The following is a 10,461-nucleotide window of genomic DNA, read 5'->3' as shown; positions in this document are numbered from 1 at the left end:
CTCTACTGGACCCTCTGGAGTTATCTCTTCTGGACCCTCTGGAGTTATCTCTACTGGACCCTCTGGAGTTATCTCTACTGGAGCCTCTGAGGTTATCTCTTCTGGACCCTCTGGAGTTATCTCTACTGGACCCTCTGGAGTTATCTCTACTGGACCCTCTGGAGTTATCTCTACTGGAGCGTCTGAGGTTATCTCTACTGGACCCTCTGGAGTTATCTCTACTGGACCCTCTGGAGTTATCTCTACTGGACCCTCTGAGGTTATCTCTACTGGAGCCTCTGAGGTTATCTCTACTGGACCCTCTGGAGTTATCTCTACTGCACCCTCTGGAGTTATCTCTACTGGACCCTCTGAGGTTATCTCTACTGGAGCCTCTGAGGTTATCTCTACTGCACCCTCTGGAGTTATCTCTACTGGACCCTCTGGGGTTATCTCTACTGGAGCCTCTGAGGTTATCTCTACTGGACCCTCTGAGGTTATCTCTACTGGAGCCTCTGGGGTTATCTCTACTGGACCCTCTGAGGTTATCTCTACTGGACCCTCTGGGGTTATCTCTACTGGAGCCTCTGGAGTGACCTCATCCAGAACCTCAGGTAGGATGTCCTCTGCAACCTCTGTAGTTACTTCGGTTGAAAACTCTGGAGTAAGCTCCCGTGCAGCCTCTGAGGTGATTTCGATTGGAGCTTCTGTATTGATCTCTTCTACTGATTCTGTTATGACCTCTTCGGCAGACTCTGTAGTTATCTCTTCTACAGCCTCTGTGGTTATCTCTTCTACAGCCTCTGTGGTTATCTCTTCTACAGACTCTGTAGTTATCTCTTCTACAGACTCTGTAGTTATCTCCTCTGCAGACTCTGTAGTTATCTCTTCTACAGTCTCTGTGGTTATCTCTTCTACAGCCTCTGTAGTTATCTCTTCTACAGTCTCTGTGGTTATCTCTTCTACAGTCTCTGTGGTCATCTCTTCTACAGACTCTGTAGTTATCTCCTCTGCAGACTCTGTGGTTATCTCTTCTACAGTCTCTGTGGTTATCTCTTCTACAGTCTCTGTAGTTATCTCTTCTACAGGTTCTGTAGTTATCTCTTCTACAGCCTCTATAGTTATCTCCTCTGCAGACTCTGTAGTTATCTCTTCTACAGTCTCTGTGGTTATCTCTTCTACAGGTTCTGTGGCTACCTCCTCCGAAGCCTCTGTAGTTTTCTCTTCTACAGTCCCTGTTATGATCTCATCTGCAGCCTCTGCTGGAGCCTCTGTTATGATCTCATCTGCAGCCTCTGCTGGAGCCTCTGTTATGATCTCATCTGCAGCCTCTGCTGGAGCCTCTGATATGATCTCATCTGCAGCCTCTGCTGGAGCCTCTGTTATGACCTGTTCTACAGCAACTGTAGTTACGTTTTCTGCAGTCTCTGTAGTTACCTCCTCTGCAGCCTCTGTAATGATTTCGACAACCTTTGGTTGAGCATCTTCAGGAGCCTCTGGAGTGAACTCTACAGAAACCTCTGGTGTTACTTCCAATGTGGTTTCTGGTGTTGCTTCCAATGTGGTCTCTGGTGTTACTTCCAAAGTTGTCTCTGAAGGGACCTCCACTTTAATCTCTCCAACCTCAGGCTCCTGAATGACATTGAAAGTAGTGTCGGTAATGATCTCATTTGTATTACCTAGGGTGAAATCCAGTGAAACATCATCAGTCATCTCTATTACATTCTCTGGAGGAGTTTCCTCCACTGACGTTTTTGGAGTGACTTCAAGTGTAACCTTGATAGTAACGTCTTCGGCAACCTCTGGGATGATTTCTACAATAGTCACATGAGTGGTGGCCAAAGTAGCCTCTGAGGGAACCTCTCCTGCTACTTCAGAAGTGGCCTCTAGTACAGTCTCTGGAATTAATTCCAAAGTAGCTTCTGGGGTTGTCATTGTTTCAGCATCTAGAAGATTTCCAGTAGTGCCCTCTTTAACATCTGTAGTGGGCTCAGGTATCAAATGGGTGATGGGGACTGAGAAAACCATTGCAATTTCATCGTCCTCCTGGGAGATTGCCACTGTAGCATCTGAGGTAACCTCCACCGCCATCTCAGATGTGGCTTCCAAGGAGGTCTCTGAAATTGATTCTACTGCAGCCTGTGGTATATCATTATCTGTGACGTCTGGAATGACCTCCAAAGTAGCTACTGATGTAACCTCAATGACAGCACTTGCTGTGGTCTCCCCATCAGTGCTCTCTGGTGTGACCTCAACCACATCTTCTGAAGGGGCCTCCAAAGAATCTTCTGGAAGTAATTCTATGGCAGCCTCTGTGGTCTTCTCATCGATGGTCTCTGGAGTGACCTCTTGAACAGCCTCTGAAATGACCTCTATAGCAACCTCTGAAGGGTACTCCGAGGTAGCTTCCGAAGTGGCCTCTGGAATTAATTCTACTGCAGCATCTGAAATATCTTTCTCTGCTGTGATCTCCACAGTGGCCTGTCCGGTGCTCTCCACTGTATTATCGAGGGCATCCTCCACCAAATTATCTTCGAAGAGTTCCTCATGCACTTCTTCAATAACCTCATCAGCGGGTTCGTTGATGATGGGAACAATAGCTTCTGGTGTGACCTCCATGGTGTCATCTGAGGTCATCTTTTGAGTGGCCTCTGAGATGACCCCCAGTTCTGCAGGGACATCTTCTTTGATTTCTTGCACAGACCCATCAGTGTCCCCTGGGGTAATATCAATGGTAGTTCCTGTGGTGGCTGTCACTGTGACCTCTGGAACTGGACCTACAGTAGTGGCAGGGATAGGGGGTCCAAATGTGACCTCTGAACTGGTTTCTGAGAAGTGGTCCCCTCGCAAGGTTGTGAAAGTCTCTGGCTGTGTGACACCTATTTTGTCCACTGTGAAAAGAAAACACATAAGATCTTTCTTAGCTGCAGAATAACATTGTTGGAACTGATACTAAGAATCGGTATGCTCAAACAAGTGGTTTAGACAATCTCTCAGGCAGTGCCAACTCTAATGGCTGTTTTTTCCATCCACTCTCCATTGACAACAGTGGTGTCACTAAGCAGGATGAAAGGTCTATTCTGAGAGCAATGCATGTTGAGACCAGACTAGCCCTATACAGCACTATGGCCTTTGGCCTATGGCAATTAATACAAATATAGAAGTGTGTGGGTGGATACTGTATGTCAAGTCACATTGACAGGTAACACTAATGATGATACAAGAGACCAAGCGGATTTACTGCTTTTAAAGTAAGTATGACATCAACAACCTCTATAGAAACTAAAAGGGTTTGCTGAAGTGGACATTGCACAGAAAGGTAATTATTGGTAAAGTCATTTAGGTAACCTTTATGGGTGGTGGCTGATTCTTCCTCTGGTGAAGTTAGTGTTGCCTCCTGACTGTGAAAGAGAAAAAAAATGATAATCAATCAATTCCTTAAACATGTTAAACAAAATAAAGCAGGTTATTGCAGACCTGCAGAGCTAGCATGCTATGTACTTTGTACTAGTACTTTGTGCTAGTACTTTGCTGTTACTGTGCATACAGTACATACATGTACACATAGCTGTACACATACAGGCAAAGCACAGCTGTCTATAGCAATGGCAAGGAGGGAGGTGATTTCAACTGTGGTGGATCTGAGTGGAAAGGTTGAGTTCTACACAGCCACAGCAGAGCGCTTCTACAGAGCTGTGCACACAGACCGCAGGGCAGGCTTTTAAGATGTTAACAGCCCTACCTGCATGGGTTGACCCAGGGGCTGGTGGGCTCACTGGTGTGGATAGGATAGGATAGGGATGAGGAAAACATGGATCTGGTATGAATGCAATATTTTCAAGGAGGGTGAGCGTTGCCTTGGGCAACATACATTTTGTTTCAAAGCACCAAAAACATGCCGTATGCGAAGTTCATAGACATGGGAATAGATACTCACGTTATGAATGCAGTCATTGCCACTCTCTGAAACAAAGAGATAATTAAGTAACTAAACAAAGTATTTTAATCCCATGCTGTAATAACCAATACTGTCATATTATAATCATAATAATCATAATAATCATAATGTCACATTTAAGCACACACACACACACACACACACACACACACACACACACACACACACACGCAATAAGCACAAATACACACACACACACACACACACAATCCAAAATGTCACTCACACTCCGAACTAGGGAGATGTGCTCCTCTGACTGACTGAAGTTTCTGCCAATCTCTTTAATGGTGACAGTTCCATCCTGACATTTGTTCACCCAGCCTTGGTACTCATCTCTCTCTGGTAGACGGTCCAAGAAGATCTTGAAAGCCTCCCAGACCGTCTCCTGACAGACTGGGTATAACAAACATACAGACAGCTGGGTTACAGCCACAGTATTTACACAGAGACATGCCATGCACAGGCTGCAATACTTGGACTTGGATACTTGGATGATAGAGCAGTGTTTCTCAACTCCAGTTCTATGCTTGCTACAAGGAAAAGGCAACCACAACAAGCATCACCATTACGGTTTGTATTAAATGGAGAACAAATAGAAGCAATTTCTGAAAGGCAGCCATGAAAAATGGAGGTAAACATGGAAATCGTAGGTCATGATCCATACCCATGCTCTCAGACGCTCCAGACAGGATAAGAATCCCACCATTGACAAAAACGCTATTCAGACATGTTGTGCTGCACATATTCCCACAACGTATGCTACCCAACTTTGAGGGGGGAAAGTTGCCAAAGAACATTAAACACCCTTTCCCTCTATCAAAATGTGACCACATCTGTACATTTCAAGTTCGAGCTGAGGACCATCAGAAGCCCCATGGATGGTTAGGGGAACAGGCCTCTCACATTTTCCTGGCAGCTGTGGCCCAACTGATCAATGTCTAGCAGACTACTATTTTGGTCGCGTGCTGGGTTCACACCGAGGACTGGGGCTTTCTCCTTCTAAGCTGCCCCAGGTGGAAAGCCACATGCTCCCACTGTTCGACAGGGAGTGCCCAGTGCATGTCTGTCTGTCTGTCTGTCCGCCTGCCTGTCTGTCCGCCTGCCTGTCTGTCCGCCTGCCTGTCTGTCCGCCTGCCTGTCTGTCTGTCTGTCTGTCTGTTTGTCTGACTGTCTTTCTGCCAACCTCCCCACACGTTCTCCGCTTTATTGACCTAGCCTGGCATTATGATAACGGTTAGTTGATAGTCTTCAACTAAGGGGAAGTGATTACTGGCAACGCTCTGGAGCATTTGTTTGTTTTGGACAATGACTGAGGTGTTGAAAGTGGTAATATAGAAAGTGGTAATACCACAGCTGTAGCACCTGAAGCCAAACAATGTAAGGCATACATTATGAGCCTAGAGATGTAAAGATACCAGTAAAATAACAGCAAACTCTCACTACCTGTCCATTCCCAACAAAACATATGAGATCATCTGCGTAACCCTAGGCTGCATTTGCTTTGTTGCGCATACATTTCATGAGGATGTGTTATTACTGTAATGCACATAAACTATGCAATAACTGTAACTATGCAAAGCCATAACTGGACATAATATAACTGGACTTAATAAGTTCAGTTATGGCTTTGCATAGTTACAGTTATTGCATGTGTGCACATGTGTGTATGATAAAAGAGTGTGGGTGTCTATTACAACCATGTGAGAGGAATGGGTGAGAAACAAAGCTTGCAGGTTGAATGTCTTACAAGGTCAAACTCTTGAAAATCAGAAAGGTTTACGTACCTCGGAGGTGGAAGTATTCCAAATGATTTTCTATCGCTTGCTCGAAAGTCTCTTGAGCACAAAGTTTGACTCCACTTTGGAAAAGAATATTCCTTTTTTTTCTAGATATAGCTCCTTTTCCTTCATACGGTTTGTGGGCTAAAGTCTGTAGGCCATTAATTATGACCAGCTGACTTGAAGTCCCAGAGGGGTCTTGAGTTTTCACTGTCAAGCCATCCATGGCAATCTCATGGGAAGCATCTGAAAGTAAAGCAGACATTTCTGCATTATGTGTACATGATTAAAACAACAACATAGCATCTGAATATTAGAAATGACATACCTGTGGTTATATCAAAATATCCAATAAGAAGAAGCACACCCACAACCCACAAGAGGTAATTCCTGGAGACCCCTGTCATTTTTGAAAACGTGATCCAAGATGTAACCCCAGTCTAGCTCTAATTGCTATATCCTTTTCAGCACATTAGTGGGTGGTTTTATGGCATTGTCCTTTCAACTGATTGCATGATGTAAAAAATAGGGATATTCCTATGATTTCCACCTGGGGCTTTCTTCTTTAGAAAGACGCGGTTGCCGTTCTGAAGACAGCTCCCTCGGCCAGGTAAGCAGATGGGACTTTGCCAAAAGATTTATTATGCGCTAATCCTATTTGTTAAGCTCTTGGGTTGGCTTGTCAACCATAGTGCAAGACCTCGGTGCAATAGTGCATGGTTGTTCAACTTGTCCCATCAGTGGCTAATGTAAGTGATGATATTAGCAGGGCACCTCTTTGAATGATTAAAATCATCCATTTATCATTACTTTATCATTTACATTGATTCACATTTTTGTCTCTCAGCTGCAACATGCAGATTTCTTAAACCCCAGTGATTCTTCAATGTCACCATATATCGATTGGTTAAACAACTCATTCACCTGCTTTATTTGCCATGTGTTTTTGTTATGTCTTGTACCGCAGTATGATTACCTTCGCAGGCTGACTGATTTGGTGGTGAGTAATGCACATTGCTACCAATAAGCTTCTCTGACCAGGAGGACATCTCAGGTCAAAGTTGTCAGATCTGGGTGACCATGCTGATAGCTTATCCTGCCTGGATGATAAGCATTTCTTTCGGGAAAGGTGAGATCAGATCAGAACAGAAAACTGTATTATCTGTCTGTTGCTGTGCAACTGAATATTTCCTTGAGCCTGGTCTCAGATCTGTATGTGCCAATTCTAATAATAATAATAATAATAATAATGATAATAAATAGTATTGTTATTATTGTTATAATGATAATAATACATATTTTTATTTTTTATTATTATTGTTAATATTATTATTAGTAGTAGTATTATTTATTACATTTCATTATACAAGAATAATCTCAAAATGCAGTGAATTCTGTCTCAGCAATTCATGAAAATTATGAGGAGTTGGCTAAAGTACATACAGTTCAGGGACTAGGTAACAGTTCCTGGGCATACAACGTAAACACCAGATGAATGGCACTTATTTATGTGTAAGTAAGTCTTCTACTACAGACACAGTGTGGTAGAATTGCATTCACGTGTGGGTTCAATCCAGTTAGGGTGCGTGCTATTTAGCTCAGGATCTGAACTGGATATCTGTCACTCCCGGCGCGCCGTTCATTAGTCTGTAAATCGCCAGGTGGTCCCTTGATGATGGCTTGTGGCTTGTGAATGACTGGAGCTAATCTGGAAGCTTTTGAAGGGCAGGTTGAGAATGAAAAGGTCAAAGGCTGAAGAGGGGTCTCTCAATCTGACTCTCCCCCCACTCATCTGTTCCACTCTATCTTAACTCTCGCTTGTGCTTATGTTGCCAGCCTTAGTTCATTTCACTGATTCAGTGAAACTTCCGGGATAATGGACACTGACTCAAGCTTTTGAAAGCACCTCACCTGTGGCCCACACAGCCAACACATCAGATGTTTAATTTTCATCTTCATTTATGTCTTAAAGCACTCACATATGTTACTCTTAAAATCTTTGTAATCTCTGCTTTGAAAGAAAAATAAATGAGTCATTCAGACAAATACAATATATTTACATAGTATATGTTTAATTTTGTAATGATCTATGGCTCCTTGTGAGCAAAATGGCAGGTAATGTTTGATTTAGGTTAGGGCCTCGCTGTGATTCCTCTAATCTGTCTTTACAGGTAGGGTAGATCTCCGGGTCGTGCTCCCTCTGGCTGGTCAAGGGAGTAAGAGATGATGAGGTACCATGGCGCTCGAGTGGCAATTGGAAAGATAATCTGAGCCGGACTGCAAGATTAGACAGGTTTAGTGCTTTGGACATAGATGGTGCTCTAGCCCCTACTGTCGCAATAATCTCCCCATACTGAGAAAACTGAACAAGTTCCAGCCCCAGCATTAAAGCAGTTGTCCAGACTTGATGTTTCCTTTTGCTTCAGGAGATGAATGACAATCCCCCAACCCTGATTCACACAGAGTTACATATACGTGACATCTACCACACCACACAACATTTTAGAAAGCAACATCTCTGTACTACTCTCTTATGTTTACTACAATGTCCTTAAAACCTCCAATAACTGACTTACTGTAGCAGTGTGAACAGCCTGTTGCCTATTAATGGCAGTGACTATGGCAGCCATTGTTGACATCCAGGACATTGGCACTATCCCATTATTTGGCCCAGATCAAATTGAGACACAATGTGCTGACGATATTATCCATTAAACAATGTCCAACATTATTGATTCACCATTGCAGTAATGGCACCCGATAAGTGTCCAACTGTAAGAGAATAAAGGGCTGGCAGGAGACGAATATGACTACAAGCTAAAGTACGTGCATGATGCACTGCATTTTGATCCAACTAGGTATGCCGCATTGTGTTGTACCATGTGTCTGCTGTCATGTTATAGCAATGAAAATATCCTAATAATTGGAAATGATTTGCAGTTCTCAAATGCAAGTATAAGACTCAATGTGGAAAGTGCACTGAGTTGATTACATGGAACACTGATTAAGCGTAACAACACAGTTCTGTCACTTCTGTATTTTAATTGAGCATCTTTTTAAATCTTTTTAAAATCTCTGTGGAAACACACAGTCTTATCTTATCTTTAAAAGACCATTTATCAATTATGTCCATTTGAAAAAATCCAGCTCTCAGCCACTGCTACCAACTGCAATGGCAACCAATTGATATTCTGATACAGGTAATGAGTTGTAAGCTCTTCGTACTCTGCAGGGGGATTCTTCTAATAAGCTTGAGATTACTCTCCCAGTCCAAACATTCCAGGAGACAATCTTTAAATTAATGAGACGGGACTCTGAGTGTGGGAAGCACAGAGCTCCTCCTGAAATCCTCTTCCGATCAGAGATCCACCCATATGCTTAGACTTTGTGATTCCTGTCTTTGTTGATGCTGTTTAGGATTTCCCGGGTTGACCCCTCCCATAGTCCCCCTCCCCTAAACCTCTCACAGCCACAACAACAACAACAACAAACGTTCACTATTCCTGGCAGAGACCTCTGGTATTACATGACAACAGCAACCTTCTAACCTTTGACCTTGGCCATGTCCTTTCACCTCAATAAGAGGCCTATGGATTAGGCTAAAGGACAAAAAGGTGACAGGATGAAGTTTATTTTCTCCCAGGTTTATTGGGTTATTGATTAATACAACTTTACCAATAGCAATCTAGCCAGCTAGTAAAGGCCACTTTGTGGTGGATGTTTTGCCATTGCAAAGAAATGTAATTGAAGCTCATTCAAACAAGTTAAACCTGTAAATTAAAACAAAACCCACAACACCACAGCAACAAGTTAATAAAGCTCCTTAAAGGGATGGTTCAGCTTATCTTCATGCTTAGAACAATAATGAAAGCTCAAAAGTCTCCTAAAATCTCTTCTCTGAGACATACCTGTACCTGCTTTTATTGCAATCAAGGTAGTTTTGCAATAATATGCAATGTTCCATTGTCACATGTACTTCCTGGATTCCATTTAGGATACCGGCTACGTTTTGCTCACTAAGAGGGGAGTGTTTGACTGGTGAACCCGAAACTAAGTGGCTGTGTGAGTATGAAGAGGAAATAGTTCCAGTTCTAAGCATATCGATGAGACTGTCATTTTGCTTTATTTTCAATAGAATGCATGAATCAAAAAAATAATTTCAAGCATAACTCACCACTTAACTTTGTTTGAAGTTTCTCTGAGATTTAGGCATGTAACTTCAACAATGCTAACTAAAGTGTCTTTAGAATCCTGTCTCTTGGAGAGGGCTCTGCTAACTGCTAGCCTTTGCTGTGGTAAAATGGAGAACGGTGAACTGGAGAAGCTCTCACAACTGGACTATGAGGATAACTCAGGGTAAAATAATGTTTCACCTTAACATGAAAATAGGCTGAACATACCTGTTGACAATCTCAATCTGACAATCTGACAATCTGACAATCTGGTATTGATTTAATCTTACTGATCTACATGCCATAAACCAACACTGTAATGTTATGGTCAATCCTTAGTCTTAGGTGAGACAAGCAGTGTAGATTTCCTTGCTTCATAGTAACCCTGCCTCATGTAATCCTATGGCTATTTTTACAGATCAGTGTAATCCCTCAAACCTAGTACATACATCATACGAACTGAACTGGGTTAAACACATGATTGATGGGTGGTCACTAATCCTTTAAAGAGCATAAATAGCACATTTGATGCTACGGTTTTCTATGGACAGTGGCGACATCTATGACATAGAGA

Source organism: Nansenia antarctica, assembly GCF_963989245.1.
Source record: "Nansenia antarctica genome assembly, chromosome: 3".
Classification (NCBI taxonomy): Eukaryota; Metazoa; Chordata; class Actinopteri; order Argentiniformes; family Microstomatidae; genus Nansenia; species Nansenia antarctica.
This window is presented reverse-complemented; position numbering follows the sequence as displayed.